At 44.6% G+C, this 15560-nt stretch overlaps 1 protein-coding gene across 2 annotated transcripts in view; it reads right to left on the reverse strand.

Annotated features, from left to right (window-relative positions):
* Nucleotides 1–15560, reverse strand: part of Il34 (interleukin 34) — a 46455-nt gene that overhangs the window by 26788 nt on the left and 4107 nt on the right. The window contains exon 2 of one of the 2 annotated variants that reach the window (XM_013012967.1): nucleotides 5082–5110. The exons of the other annotated variant lie outside the window; for it this stretch is intronic. The gene's annotated coding sequence lies outside the window, so the exon portion shown is untranslated. The remainder of the gene's footprint in view (nucleotides 1–5081; nucleotides 5111–15560) is intronic. 2 annotated transcript variants of the gene reach the window in all.

Raw genomic sequence — 15560 nt, forward strand, 5'->3', positions numbered from 1 at the left:
CTTATGTTCTGGATAAGTCTTTCCCCAAAAGGCAAGCAGAGGCAGTAAAAGGTTGACAGCATTGCCAAGATGTCTGATATGAATGAAATATTGTGCTTTCCTCCTACATGTGGCTTTTCTCTGAAATCAGATAGAATCCAGGCCCATGTGATTTATTTTCAAACGTCTGCTTTTCCAAATGGGATTGACTTTGTTCTAGACATTCGCTGCCTTTACCCTTCTGGCCCAACACTATTTGAATGACTTTCATCAGGTATATCTTGTATCCTGGAGCCAAAAAGAGTTAAAGAGATGCTTAAAGCTAGCCTTGAGCAAAAGAGCTCAGGGATAGCACCCAGACCCTCCATTCTAGCCCCACAATTGACAAAAAGTAAAAGATACTTGGAGCTAGGAAGGTGGCTCAATGGTAGAGTGCTTGCCTTGCATGTATGAGGCCCTGGGTATGATTCCTCAGCACCATATAAACAGAAAAAGCCAGAAGTGGCACTGTGGTTCAAGTGGTAAAGCGCTAACCTTGAGCTGAAGAGGTGAGGGATAATGCCCAGGCCCAGAGTTCAGGCCCCACAACACACACACACACACACACACACACACACACAAGAGGCCGGGCACCAGTGGCTCATGCCTGTAATCCTAGCTACTCAGGAGGCTGAGATCTGAAGATCATGGTTCAAAGCCAGCCCAGGCAGGAAAGACTGTGAGACTCTTATCTCCAATAAACCACTCAGAAAACCAGAACTAGCCTTAAGCTGAAGAGCTGAGGGACAGCGCCCAGGCCTAGAGTTCAAGCCCCATGACCACCCCTTCCCCTCCAAAATAAAAATACTAACTCTTAAAACTAAAAAGACAAAAACAATGCAACTTAAGAATGGGCAAAGGAACGGAATAGGCATTTCTCCAAAGACAATATGCAAATGGCAATTCCTTTGCTAATAGGCACAGGGACGCTGCTCAACATCATTAGCTGTGATGGAAATCAAAATCAAAAGCATAGTGAGGTATCCCTTCACACCTTGCAGAACAGCCACAGTGAAAAAGCCAGGAACAAGTGCTGGCAAGCAGGGGAGATGCTGGAGTCCCTACACGTATGTTGGGAATGTAAAAGGCCACATCTGGTTTGGGAAGCGGACTGGCAGTTCCATGAAAAGTGAGACCATGTGACCCAACAGCTCCATTCCTCTATATCTACCTCCTCTACCCTGCCTCCTTGTTATCTGGGGTTTCAGTGACCTGTGGGTGAGAGTGAGGGATGGGTGAGAATGTTGAAAGGGGTGACCTTGATCAGGATGCATTGTGTTCATTAGCTGCTTTGTTAAAAGGTTACTACTTTGTACACTGTGGCACTGTGGCTCAAGTGGTAGAGTACTAGTCTTGAGCTGAAGAGCTGAAGGACAGCGCCCAAGCCTAGAATTCAAGCCCCTTACCAACAAGAGAGACAGACAGACAGACTGACAGACAGACACAGAGAATCAGAGATACAGAGAGAGAGAAGTCTGATTCAGAGGTCACTGCTTAAATACTGCACCATCCTGCCAAATAAATACCACATCCTCCACTGACCGAGAACCCAAAGTCTGGCTTTGCTTCTGGCCCTTTTAACTTTTCTTATTCACCGTTCCTGAGAAATATTAGGGCCTGGAGTCCCAAGTTAATTTTAGAGACCCTAAGCCTTCTGGGACATCCTCCAAAACACTGCATAAACATAGATGAGTGTAACAGGATGAAGGCTATTTGGTTATGTTTTCTGAGTTTTAATAGATTATAGTTTGGTTTGTTTCTCAGCAAAATTAACAAAAACAACAAGAGAAAAGCTGGGAAGACTGAGGTCAGAGTCATGCAGCTCTTTCCCCCCAACCTGGTGAGAAACACTGGGATTCCTGGAGAAAATCATACCAGTGTTTCCCTACCATAAGAAACATAAATTAGCCTATAGGTACTAATGCTCTTCATGTCCACAAGTGGCACTGGTAGCACAAGATATAGAAAGACTAAAATTGATTTATTCCAAGAGTGCAAGGATGGTTCAATATTCAGAAACCTCTAGTAACAGACCCTAGGAAATTTGTGAATGTTGGATAAGCCTTTAACAAAATTCAACGTTTTTATCCTGATAAAAATCCTTACTAGGGCTGGGAATGTGACTTAGTGGTAGAGTGCTTGCCTTGTATGCACAAAGCCCTGGGTTCAATTTCTCAGTACCACATAAACAGAAAAAGCTGAAAGTGACTCTATGGATCAAGTGGTAGAGTGCTAGCCTTAAGCAAAAGAATCTTAGGGACAGTGCTCAGGCCCTGAGTTCAAGCCCTAGGACTGACCAAAAAAAAAAGATTCCTGCCGGGCGCTGGTGGCTCACGCCTGTAATCCTAGCTACTCAGGAGGCTGAGATCTGAGGATTGTGGTTCAAAGCCTGCCCGGGCAGGAAAGACCGTGAGACTCCTATCTCCAATAAACGACTAGAAAACCGGAAGTGGCACTGTAGCTCAAGTGGTAGAGCGCTCGCCTTGAGCTGAAGAGCTGAGGGACAGCGCCCAGGCCCAAAGTTCAAGCCCCACAACCGACAAAAAAAAAAAATAATTCCTATTGAAGTAGGAATTATTGGGTAATCCCTTAAGATATTTTAATTTCTTGAGTTTTTCAGCTTATCTTGATTATTTATTTCTACATTTGAGAGTTTTTAAAAAATCTAAATTCTTGCCAGGCACCAGTGGTGCATGCTTGTAATCCTGGCTGCTAGGAAGAAAGAGTGATCTGAGGATCATGGTACAAAGCCAGCTTAGGCACAAAAGTCCTTGAGACTCTTATCTTTAATTAACCATCAAAAAGCTAGATATGGAGCTATGGCTCACATGTCAAAGTGCTATCTTTGAGCAAAACAGCTTGGGGATAGTACCCAGGTCCTGAGTTTAAGCCCCAGGTGTCTGTCTGTCTGTCTGTCTGTCTGTCTGTCTGTCTGTCTCTCTCTCTCTCTCTCTCTCTCACACACACACACACACACACACACACTAAAAGTACTCAGCCTCATAAGCACAGAAATGAAAATTAGAAATTAGGACCACCATTAATTACTACTAAGCACATACCAGAATGAATACAATTAAAAAGATCAAGCTGGGCACTGGTGGCTTATATCTATAATCCTAGCTACTTAGGAGGCTGAGATTTGAGGATTGAGGTTCAAATAGCCTAGGCAGAAAAGAGACTTTTACCTTCAATTAACCACCAAAAAGCTGAAAGTGGAGCTGTGGCTCAAGTGTAAGCTTTGTCAGCTGTGAGCAAAAAAGCCAAGCAAGAGCATGAGTCTCTGAGTTCATGCCCTAGTACTGACAAAGCAAAACAAAACAATCCCATTACTAACACACACACACACACACACACACCCCACACACACGTACCACCAAATCAATCTTTGAGTTTACAGGGGGAAAAAATTAGGGAGACTGATGATTCTTTTTCAGAAAGAGCATGAGATAGTATGTTAGCTATTTGCAGTGTTGTGGTAAACACCTGAGAAATACAACTGAAAAGAGAATTGTTTATTTCCACTCATGGTTTCAGAGTGTGCAGTCCATACTGCTGGGCTCCATTGATTCTGGGCCTGTGCTTAAGGAAGAGCATCATGGCAGAGGATCGTGTGGAGGAGGCTGCTTGCCTCATGATGGACAGGAAGCGATGAGGCGATGAGAAGATCAATGTCCAGTCTTCAAAGCCATACTCCCAATGACTTCCTCCCTGCAGCTACCACTGCAGATACATGGCCACCTCCTTCAGTTTCTAGAACCTCCAGAAACAGTGCCACCATGTGAGAACCAAGCATTGAACACAGGGGGCATTTCATATTCAAAAACTGCTGAGGTCCTAGGGGCTTCTATATTCTGGTGATGTTCTATTTCCACACATGATTAAGAGACAACGAGGTTATAGTCATTTCATAAGCTGTAATTCATACAACCGTGTACTTACAATGTATTTTTCTTCTGTATATGTGTTATACTTAAGTTTTTATTAAAGCAATTCCAATGAATACACCAGTGTTCAGGCGTGCAATTAGACATTAGATTTGTGTGTGTGTGTGTCTGTCTGTCTGTCCTGGGGCTTGAACTCCAGGCCTGGGCACTGGTCCTGAGTTTTTTTGTTCAAGGATAACACTTTACCACTTGAGCCACAGCTCCACTTTGGCTTTTTGATGGTTATTTGGAGATAAGAGTCTCACTGACTTTCCTGTCCAGGCTGGCTTTAAGCTGTAATCCTCAGATCTGTCTCCTGAGTAGCTAGGATTATAGGCATGAGCCACTCGTGCCTATAGCTAGACATTAGATTTTAAAAAAAAACAAACTTCAAATGCAAAACTAAATAAGCAAGGTAGATCAAAAGAACTCAAGAAACTAAAATATTAAATAAAATACACTTTTTAATATTATAAATCTTAGCAGACAAAACAGTAGGATCATGAACCAGCATAAATCAACCAGGGCAACCCAAAGGAAAGAGTAACACATTCTGAAACAGACCCAAGTGGATACAAGGAAAAGGCTTATGCTAAAATAACTTCTCTATTTAGCAGGCAAGAGAGAGCCATCAGGAAAAAGAAAGAAATAAGGATAGATCCATTCCTTCATGCACACACTAGGATAAATTCCAAATGGATAAAAAGTTGAGTATAAAATAACAAGAAAATATAAGGCACATTCTGTCATCTTAAAATGAGAAAGGTTTTTTTTTTTGTACCTATGAGTCAACTTCCTGAAGCTATCAATGAAATATAGTTTGACTGGGGAAAAAATGAAAACTTTGTGCATGCCAACTTTGTGTGTGTGTGTGTGTGAGTCCTAGAGCTTGAACTCAGGTCCTAGGCACTGATCCTGAGCTTTTTTGCTCAAGGCTAGTGCTCTACAACTTGAGTCATAGCTTCACTTCTGGTTTTTTGGTAGTTAATCAAAGATACAAGTCTCACAGACTTTCCTGCCTGGACTAGGTTTGAACCATGATCCTCAGAACTCAGACTCCTGAGAGTCTAGGACTACAGGCATGAGCCACGAGCACTCAGCTCCAATTTCTTTTTTAAACTGAAAGAGAAACACTACCTTGGATGTGATCAGATCAAAGGCAGCCCCTAGAAATAAAACAGAAAAAAAGCCAATAAACTAATTTTTTAAAATAAGCAAAGGATATGAGAAAGACAGTCATAAAGAAAAAATAGAAATGATCTTTAAACATGTTATACACATTTAAAACTTTTCATCACACGTTTAAATTAAGACTAAATTGAGTCACTGCTTCCCACCTATCAGATTGGTAAAAATCCAATGATCTGACAATGTGGTATGTTGGTAATGATGTGGGAAACAGCAATTTCTCATTCAAAGCTGATGCAGGTGCAATTTAGGATTAATTTTATGGAGGCAAATTGGCCACTTCTCTCTCAAAATTACCAATGCAGATACCTAGCAACCCTATTTATTGGAATTTATCCTGCATATATAGTGTGCACCTGCAGAATGCACATGTGTGAGGTAATACACCCAGCAGTGTCTGTGATAACAGATGGAAAATAACCTGAATGTCCATGAGACACAAAGGCACAGGGTGCCTTAATCAGTGAAACAAGCAAGGCTCAGAACAGTGTGCATTCATTCTACTTTGCAAACTGTGCTCCGCAGAAGCAGCAAAACATTATATATATATATATATATATATATATATATATATATATATATATATATGCAGGAATCTCTTTGCATAAAGAGATTCTGTGTTAGAATAATTCAACACTAAACTGTAAGAGACTGCCAGCTTGAAATTCAGAAATAATGTATCTTTAAAAGAAGATAAAAGCCAGGTTCTGGTGGCTCATGCCTATAATCCTAGCTACTCAGGAGGCTGAGACCTGAAGATCATAGTTTGAAGCCAGTCCAGGCAAGAAAGTCTATGAGACTCTTATCTCCAATAAACTACTCAAAAAAAGTCAAATGTGGTGCTGTGGCTCAAGTGGTAGCACGAAGAAGCTTAGGGACAGCACCTAGGCCCTGAGCTCAAGCCCTAGCACTGGCAAGAAAGAAGATGAAGCTTATTAACTTAAATAAATCCATTAAGTGAGAGAGAGAGAGAGAGAGAGAGAGAGAGAGAGCATGCACGTGTTCTAGGGCTTGAACTCAAAACCTGGGCACTGTTCCTTAGCGTTTTCAATCAAGGATAATGTTCGACCACTTGAGCCATGGCTCCAGTTCCAACTTTTTGACAGTTAAGCCAGCTGGGGATGGCTTGGAACCACAGTCCTGAGCTCTTTGCCTCCTGAGTAGCTAGGATTACCAGCATCAAGCCATAATCCAATGGACATTTTGTCAGGGGATAATTCCCTCATTTAATGGACCTTTTTTTTTTTTTGTCAGAGTGATAAGGTTAAATTGGAAATTAGGGAGTTCTGGAAAAATCCTCTCCACCGAGGAGAAGATTTACCTGATAGTGTGTGAAGGAAACTCATCATTGATCTTTATGCTGGGATGTTTAAACCGCATGAATGTATTATTTAATCAAAATACTGAACAATAGGCTGGGAAGGTGGCTCAGTGGTAGAGCACTTGCCTTGCATGCCTGAGGCCTGGGTTCGATTCCACAGTTCCACATAATTAAAAAGAAAAAAGCCAGAAGTGGCGCTGTGGCTCAAATGGTAGAGCGCTAGCCTTGAGCTGAAGAGCTGAGGGACAGCGCCCAGGCCCAGAGTTTAGGCCCCACGACCGGACCCAAAAAAACAAAACTGAACAATAGAAGAGAGAAGTTATAGGTCACGAGCTCCTATGCCTCAACCAAGAGCCACAGCACCTCCCGCCATGCTCCTGTTCCAATGTGTCATTGGGACCATTTGCTAGGTAACATTAGACACTTACAAGACGTTTCATTGCCAGTAGAAGTTCAGAGACACTTGTCAGAACATCTCAACACAAGTCTCACTCCTGCAAGACGCAATGAGAGAGAGAAGAGGGCAGACCACCCACTTAGCCTTCTCTAAGCTTCCATTTTCTCTGGGGAAAAGCAAAGGTTAAGGTTGGTTAGGCCTTGTTCTGTGTGCCAGTTTTGAAACAGCCAGTTCAAGTGTTTCCCAGATGAGGAATCTGCACCCTGGGAAAGGTAAATGACTTGCCCAAGGCTACTTGGACAGCAAGAGCAGTACTGTTCCCACCTATCTGGCACACCTGTCTCGCTCCACCCCAGATCTGTGCTACAAACCTGCCTGAGCCCGCAGCTGAGGCCAAGCCTCCAGACCCAGAGCTCAGCTCCGATGACCAGCCTGTTCTTTCTGGTGGTTAGTTGGTTTTGACCAAGTGTCTCATGAGGTTGCTGCCCCGGGTGGACCTTGCTCACTAAGTTCCAGCCATTCTCCCATATCCGCCTTTCAAGAAGCTAGTACTACGAATGTGGGTCACCATGCCGAGACAAGTTGTTCCTTTTTAAATATGTGCTTTGGGCCAAAGGATTTTAGTTGAGTCACGTTCCTTCCCTGGGACTCACCCTTTGACAGGCCCTTCTGTGGGAATCTGAGGAAGACAGATTGTCTGAACACTTGAGGTCTGGTTGTAGGTAGAGGGAGGAAGAGCTAGGGAAGCTGGGAAATCTCTGCAGCTGCCCACCTTAGTAACAGACTGGCCTCAGCCTCTTGACACCTGCTGAATTAGATGACCGCTCCCCTCTTTAATAGCCCCATTTGGCCTTCCCTCCTCTGTTGCCAGATCAGTTGCTAGGAACCACTTCTTCACTAATCTGGAATGTTCCTAGTGGAAAACAAGGGGAAAATTCTTTTTATTTTTTATTTATTTTTTATTGTGAAAATACTGTACAGGGGGATTACAATTACATGGGCACGATAATGAGTACATTTCTTTTTTTTTTTTTTTTTTTGGTCCGGTCATGGGGCCTGAACTCTGGGCCTGGGCGCTGTCCCTCAGCTCTTCAGCTCAAGGCTAGCATTCTACCACTTGAGCCACAGCACCACTTCCGGCTTTTTTCTTATGTGGTGCTGAGGAATTGAACCCAGGGCCTCGAGCATGCAAGGCACGTGCTCTACCACTGAGCCACCTTCCCAGCCCATGAGTACATTTCTTATCAAGCATTGTAGCCTCCTCCTTTGTTTCCCCTTCCCATCCTACCCCCCAAAATAGAATTCTTAATAAACAGAACAGCTTTGTTCCAGAGCTACTAGCCCACAGGGGTCTGTTCATGACTTTGGCCCTCACACTTATTGACTTTGGGTTCAAGTCCTGTTCTTCTATGGATGTTGGCTGGGCCATCTCTGCCCCTCCTGGGCTTGGCCCTCTTGTTCTGGCTCATAATCTGGTTTGCCCACATCTTCCAAGTAATGACATCAACCATCCAATCATACAGTTTCACATCTTCCTTCCCTGCTTTGAACACCTGCCCCACTGAATTACAGGGTTTCTTCCCCCTTTTTCTTTCTTTCTTTCTTTTTTATTGTTGTTCTTATTCCTTCCAACTGCTGAGGATCAAATCCAAGGCCTTGCACATACTAAGTAAGGGCTCAGCCACATGACCTACACCCTCAGCCTGAGAGTTGTTTTCATTGGATCACTAGCTTGGTTTTGATAGTTGTTTTCTCATCCTTCACACTAATGCACATGTTTTGTCCACACGTGAAACCATGCATGTTTCGCAGTCAGTTATAATTTCCCATTTTTTAAATCCTTCAGACACAAATACACAATATCTTCTGTGAATGGGATTTGAAAGGGTATGTCACACCGTTATTTCTATGTTCCTCTCATGTAGGATCCACTCTCCATCCCCTATCCCTGTGGCAATTAAAACCCACATCCCTAGATTATCAAGAGCAGCAAAGGGTCCTTAAGGCAGGCAAAGTGGAACAGCCCCCTCCTCGCTTTGGTTCTCAAATTCATTCCTCCTATGGAATGTCTTTTAGTTCCTGCAGCTCAGCTATGCATGAATATATATATATATATAATGTTGTGACCTAACTTTCTAGATGTTTCATAGAGTTTTCTTCCCAGAATTGGTCTAATCTAACCTCACATTGCATTTTCTTGCACTGACCTTTTACCTTAATTTCTCATGTGCTCTTATTTCTGCAGTAGAAGGAGAACTTCAATGTTGTTTCTAGGACACAACCTCTTCATGGGCATAGAAGAGAGACAGGTGCTGGAAGCACATAGAATGGCAGGGAACTATGCTCGGGGCTCTCTCTTCCTGCGTGTTCAGTGAGCCCCATGCATGCTTGGTGAATAAATCCCCTTGCTTTTTGCATGAGAAAAAAAAAAGAATGGCAGGGAAATGGCTTGAGCTCCTAGTCAGGGCCAAGGACGGCCATATAAATGGTGTTGCCTTGTATCAGGGATGTTTAGGCCCATAAAACCTGGATTGTTGTTAGGTGCAGGGGCTCATGCCTATAATCCTAGCTACTCAGGAAACTAAGATGTGAGGATCATGATTCAAAGCTAGCTTGGGTAAGAAAGTCTGTAGATTCCAATTAACTAACAGAAAGCCCCAGGACACATATTTTCTCTCTCTCTCTTCTCTGTCTCTGTCTTTGTCTGTCTCTCTGTCTCTGTCTGTCTGTCTGTTTCTCTCTCTCTCTCTCTCTCTTTCTCCCTCTCTCTCTCTCAAACACACACATACACATACATACACACACACACACACACATACTGGATTGTTAATGCTGGCAGTGGTCCTCAGGATGGAGCTGGAGAAGTACCCTGTACTTCAAAGTCAAGTTCAAAGTCAAAAGCAGATGCTGTGTGTCTGACCTTGTGCTAGTCAGGGTGAAGCAGGGCCCTCTGGCTAGAGCCCAGAGCTGCCGGCTCTGGAGAATAGCTGTTTCACTTGAGTCTACTCATCTTTTCTGTAAATCTAAAATTGTGCTGTAAAAAGTCTTATTGGGGCTGGCAATGTGGTAGAGTGCTTACTTAGCATACATGAAGGCCTGGGTTCAATTCCTCAGTACCATATATACAGAAAAGCCAGAGGTGGTGCTGTGGCTCAAGTGGTAGAGCGCTAGCCTTGAGTTCAGGTCCCATGACTGACCAAAAAAAAAAAAAAAAAGTATTTGGCCAGGCATTGGTCGCTCATGCCTGTAATCCTAGCTATTCAAGAGACTGAGATCTGAAGATTGTGGTTTGAAGCCCGCTGGGACCCATCTCCAATTAACCACCAAAAAAAGCTTGAGGTAGAATTGTGTTTCAAATAGCTGAGCACTGACCTTAAGCAAAAATGCTCAGGGACAGCACCCAGGCCCTGAGTTCAAACCTCAGGACTGGCACAAATACTATTTTAAATATTTTTTTCAGTAAATATGATGTTTTGCAGGTAGACGGCATGGATCAAGTTTGCGTGAGCCTCTCTAACACCTAGCCCAGTTGGGACTTCCTCCTCCATGCCTTCCACAGCTGCGTTAAAGATTCTCTGCCCTGTGAGAATCAACAAGGACATGACCTTACACCACATCCTTGGGCGGAGAGAGAAGTGGCCTTCTCTTACCCATCAGGAGGCAGCCCACAGAGGGGAGGGGAAGTAAGCAAGATGGGGTGGCTTTCTCCTCAAAGAAACACCTCCAACTAAGCAGCTTTCCTTCTTTTCCTTCTTTCCTGGGAAGATACTGGAAAGCACCTGGCCCCAGCCCAGCCTCAGCTGGTCTATCAGGTCCAGTGCCCTCTACCTCACCAGTGTCATGAGATGTTGGGTCAGGACACCTCCCTCCAATCAGGAGCTGGGGGGAGGGCTCTAGAATCTGCTACCAAATGCAAGGTGGGGGGCTGGGAAGGTGGCTCAGTGGTAGAGCGCTTGCCTTGCATGCTCGAGGCCCTGGGTTCGATTCTTCAGCACCACATAAGCAAAAAAAGAAAAACCGGAAGTGGCGCTGTGGCTCAAGTGGTAGAGCACCCAGGCCCAGAGTTCAAGCCCCACAACTGACCCCCCCCCAAAAAAAGCTGGAAGTTCAAATCCTACCTGCTAGCTACTAAGGAGATCTTGGGCATAGTCTTAACCCTGGGGCCTGGGTTGAAGTGGGTCCTACCTCACACATACCCATTACATGTAACTTTGCTTGACTTGATCCTATCAGACAAGTGTAGAGTCTTGGAGACACCCCATCCCTGAATCTTCTCCCCTCCCAGCCCACCCCCAGGTCCTTCCTCAACCCCATACAGGAGTCTCCTGTGCAGCCAGCCCATCCAGCATCCTTCCATATCCATCCCCCCCTCCCACTGGCGGGCCGTTACCCCTCCACGAACAAGGCAGCCTGCTTTACCAGCAGAAACGAGGCTGAGCTGAAATTTCTACCCTGAAAACTGCCCCTTCGTGGAAGCAAGTTTTCTTGCCAGGGACTTTCTGGTGTCTGGAACTCACCCATCCCACAAACTGCGAGGAATTTTCTGAACAAGGGCCTCAGTCATCCCTCCAGAAAGTCTCTCCTCAACCCCAACTTCTCCCATAGAATTGGGGTAAGTCCTACAAGAAGGCCCCCAGGGCTTGCAAAACTACTTAGAGGCAGAAAGCCTAGCGCTAATAATAACAGCTCCCACCCCCTGCCTCCCGTCAGCTCACTGAATCCCTAGGAAGAATTTTTTTAAGGCACTATAAAATTTATCCTCTTAATCATTTTTCAGTGGCAGAGTACAATCAAATTGTTGTGCAACCCTCACCAACCCCCTATCTCCAGAACCTTCTCAGCTTGCAACACTGAACCTCTGTAGCCATTCTCCCCTCCTCCCAGCCCCTGACAGCAACCATTCCACTTTCTGTTTCTCTGAACTTGAGAGTACTCTAGGTACCTCACTTAAGTGGAACCACAAACAGCATCTGTCTCTTAGTATCTGGTCTATTTCACTTAGCATAATTCCTCAAGATTCACCCACACTGCAGCACCTGACAGGATTCCCATCCTTGTTCAAGGCTGAGTTATGTACCATTGCAGGGATATAGCCTATTTGGTATATCTGTTCCTCTATGCATGCTTAGCGATGATTGATATGTAATTTATAGTTTAAGAGGTGATAAAGCAGGACAGTTTGGAGGGTTGTCTTGTAAAATATTGGGTGTGGGGATCTGTCATTTCTTTTGATATTTCTTATAATAAACATATATAATATTTTTGTCAGTTGTAGAACTTGAATTCAGGGCCTGGGCACTGCCCCTGAGCTCTTTGGCCCCAGTTTAGCACTCTACCACTTAAGCCACAGCACCACTTCTGGTTTTTGAGTGCTTAATTGAAGGTAAGAGCCTCACAGGGACTTTTCTCCCCTGGCTGGCTTCGAGCCCCAGTCCTCAGATCTCAGCCTCCTGAGTAGCTAGGATTACAGGCGTGAGCCACCAGCTCCTGGCTATACATTTTTTAAGCTACTAAAATTTTTGCAAAGATATAGACTCAAAAACTCTAGAACTCCTAGGAGAAAACAGGAGAAAAGATGTCAAAATTGGGTCTGGCACTTATTCTAAGATATGACACCCAAAAAAATGCAAGCCACAAAAACAAATATAGCCTAGTGGAGACATCACAATTATAGATTGTGCATTCAGGACATAATCAATGGAGTGAAGAGAAGACTTAGAGATAGGAAAAAATAATTGCAAATCAGATATCTGATACAAAAAGTAACCCAATTAAAATATGGAAAGAGTTGAATAGCCATTTTGATAACGAAAATAAATGGATGACAAGCATATAAAAAGATTACAAGTCATTAAAGAAACAAATTAATGAGAAAATACCTCCACCCATTAGAGCAACAATTACCACAAAAACAACAAGCCTTGATAAGGATGTGGAAACTTTGGAACCTTTGTGTTGTTTGGCAGATCTTCAAAACAATTAAAATTAGAATTACCACACATTCTAGCAGTTCCACTTTGGGGTACACTCTGAAAAGAATTGAAAGCAGAGACTTGCAGGAATGCCCGTCATCCATGTTTATAGCACCCTGTTCACAATAGCCAAGAGACCAAAGAAACCCAAGTCTGTGGACAGATGAATGGATAATCAAAATAGATAATATGTGTGTGTGTGTGTGTGTGTGTGTGTGTGTGTATATATATATATATATACATATATATATATGGGATATATTCAAATTTAAAAAGAAGGAAATCCCATCACATGGTACAACCATAAGACATTCTACTAAGTCAGTAAGTCAGTAGGTCAGTCCCCAAAGACCATATGACTCTATTTATGTAAGGAAACTAGACTAGAAAAAATCAGAGGAAGAAATTAGAAAAGTAAGGACCAGGGGGTGGGGGAGTTTTAGTATGTGTATATACTTAACACTACTAAACTCCACATCTAAAAATGCTTGAGGATATGAGGGTGATCTGGCTGCGACATGTGTCACCCCAATGATCGCCAGGGATGATTCGGCTGATCTGGCTGGCGAGGTGGGTGTCCCCTTCCTCCCTCACCGCTCCATGTGCGCTGGGTTGAAGAGGACGACCATCCCCCATAGAGGAGGGCCAGTCTTCGGTCAAGGGTATACGAGTAGCTACGCTCCCCTGCTAGAACCTCCAAACAAGCTCTAAAAATGCTTGACACCGGGCACTGGTAGCTCAGACCTGTGATCCTACCTACTCAAGAGGCTGAGATCTGAGAATTGCAGTTCAAAGCCAGCCCTGGCAGGAAAGTTTGTGTAACTCTTAACTCCAATTAACCACCAGAAAACTGGAAGTGGTGCTGTGGCTCAAAGTGGTAGAGCACTAGCCTTGACAAAAGAGCTCAAGGACAGTGCCCAGACCCTGAGTTCTAGCCTTACCACCACCACCAACAACAACAAAAAAAGACAGAAGGGCTGAGAAGGTGGTTCAGTGGTAAAGTGCTTGCCTTGCATGCATGAGGCCCTGGGTTCTATTCTTCAGCATCACATAAGCATAAAAAGCTGGAAGTGGCGCTGTGGCTCAAGTGGTAGAGTGCTCGTCTTGAGCTGAAGAGCTGAGGGACAGCGCCGAGGCCCAGAGTTCAAGCCCCACTACAAAAAGAAAAAGACAGAAGCCAGTTTTGAATGGTGGAAGTAGGGAGCTGGAGGTACAGGAGGGTGCTGGAGGTACAGGAGGGTGCTGGCTGTGGGAAGAGGAAACAGCTGACTGCCGGAGGGTAGGGATTATCAAAAAGACTGAAAGTGCCCACGTCAGAAGTAGAGATGAGTCCTCCTGGTAGAGTTCTTGAGGTTCTGTGTTGAGCTTCTCTGGATGGAAGAAGCAATGAGCATCTCAGAAAGTTCCTGGTCCTTTCTAATACTTGCCTGCAAGTCTACCTCTCTCTTTTTTTTTTCTTTTGGGGTCTGGTCATGGGACTTGAACTCTGGGCGCTGTCCCTCAGCTCTTCAGCTCAAGGCTAGCGCTCTACCACTTGAGCCACAGCACCACTTCCGGATTTTTTCTTTTTGCTTATGTGGTGATGAGGAGTCGAACCCACGGCCTCATGCATGCAAGGCAAGTGCTCTACCACTGAGCCACCTTCCCAGCCCTCCATATCTCTTTTGTCTTACTTTTTTTTTTCTAGTCCTAGGCCTTGAACTCTGGGCCTGGGTGCTATTCTTGAGCCTCTTTGTGCTCAAGGCTAACGCTCTACCATGCAAGCCACAGTGCTTTTTTTTTCTTTTTCAGGGACAGCGCTCAAGCCCTGAGTTCATGCCCCACAACTGACAAAAAGGAAAAGAAAGAAAGAAATAGAGAGAGAGGAAGAGGGGGGGAGGGAAGGGAAGGGAAGGAAGGAAGGAAGGAAGGAAGGAAGGAAGGAAGGAAGGAAGGAAGGAAGGAAGGAGAAAAGAAGGAAAGAGTCTCATGGACTTTTCTATCTGGCTGGCTTCAAACCATAATCCTCAGATCTCAGCCTCCTGAGTAGGTAGGGATTATAGGCCTGAGCCACATGCACCTAGTCAAAAAAAAATTTTTGTATTGGAGTTTGAATTCAGGACCTTGCACATGCTAGGCACACATACCACCACTTGAGCCACATCCTTAGCTTTTTTTTTGGGGGGGGTCCGGTTGTGGGGCCTGGGCACTGTCCCTCAGCTCTTCAGCTCAAGGCTAGCGCTCTACCACTTGAGCCACAGTGCCACTTCTGGCTTTTTGCTTTTTGCTTATGTGGTGCTGGGGAATCGAACCCAGGGCCTCAGGCATGCAAGTCATGCACTCTACCACTGAGCCACCTTCCCAGCCCATACATCCTTAGCTTTAACTTCTCAGAATCATCATCCAAATCTTCTTAATTGTAGCTACACCCAACCCATCCACACCCACTGATCTGGACAGGGTCCAAGAAGCATCCTGGCTGGTCACCCGGCAGTAGCCAGCAGCCCCTGAAAAGCTTAGATCCCAGGTCCCAGGAGATACCATGACAAAATCATGGGACATAGCTCTCACATGCAAACACGCATGGTAGCGGGAGCCTAGAGGCCTCCTGGCATTGTCTCAGGCTTGGTTAACAGTTCTCAGACTCCTTGGATTCTCTCTCAGGCTCAAATGGCCAGTCATCATGTCTCTTGCTACCAAGGCTGACTCAGAGCAGCTATAGGACAGAGTCTAAGGATGAGGGTACATCTGTGGCAGAG

Source organism: Dipodomys ordii, unplaced genomic scaffold (genome assembly GCF_000151885.1).
Source record: "Dipodomys ordii isolate 6190 unplaced genomic scaffold, Dord_2.0 Scaffold18, whole genome shotgun sequence".
In the NCBI taxonomy this organism is placed as follows: domain Eukaryota; kingdom Metazoa; phylum Chordata; class Mammalia; order Rodentia; family Heteromyidae; genus Dipodomys; species Dipodomys ordii.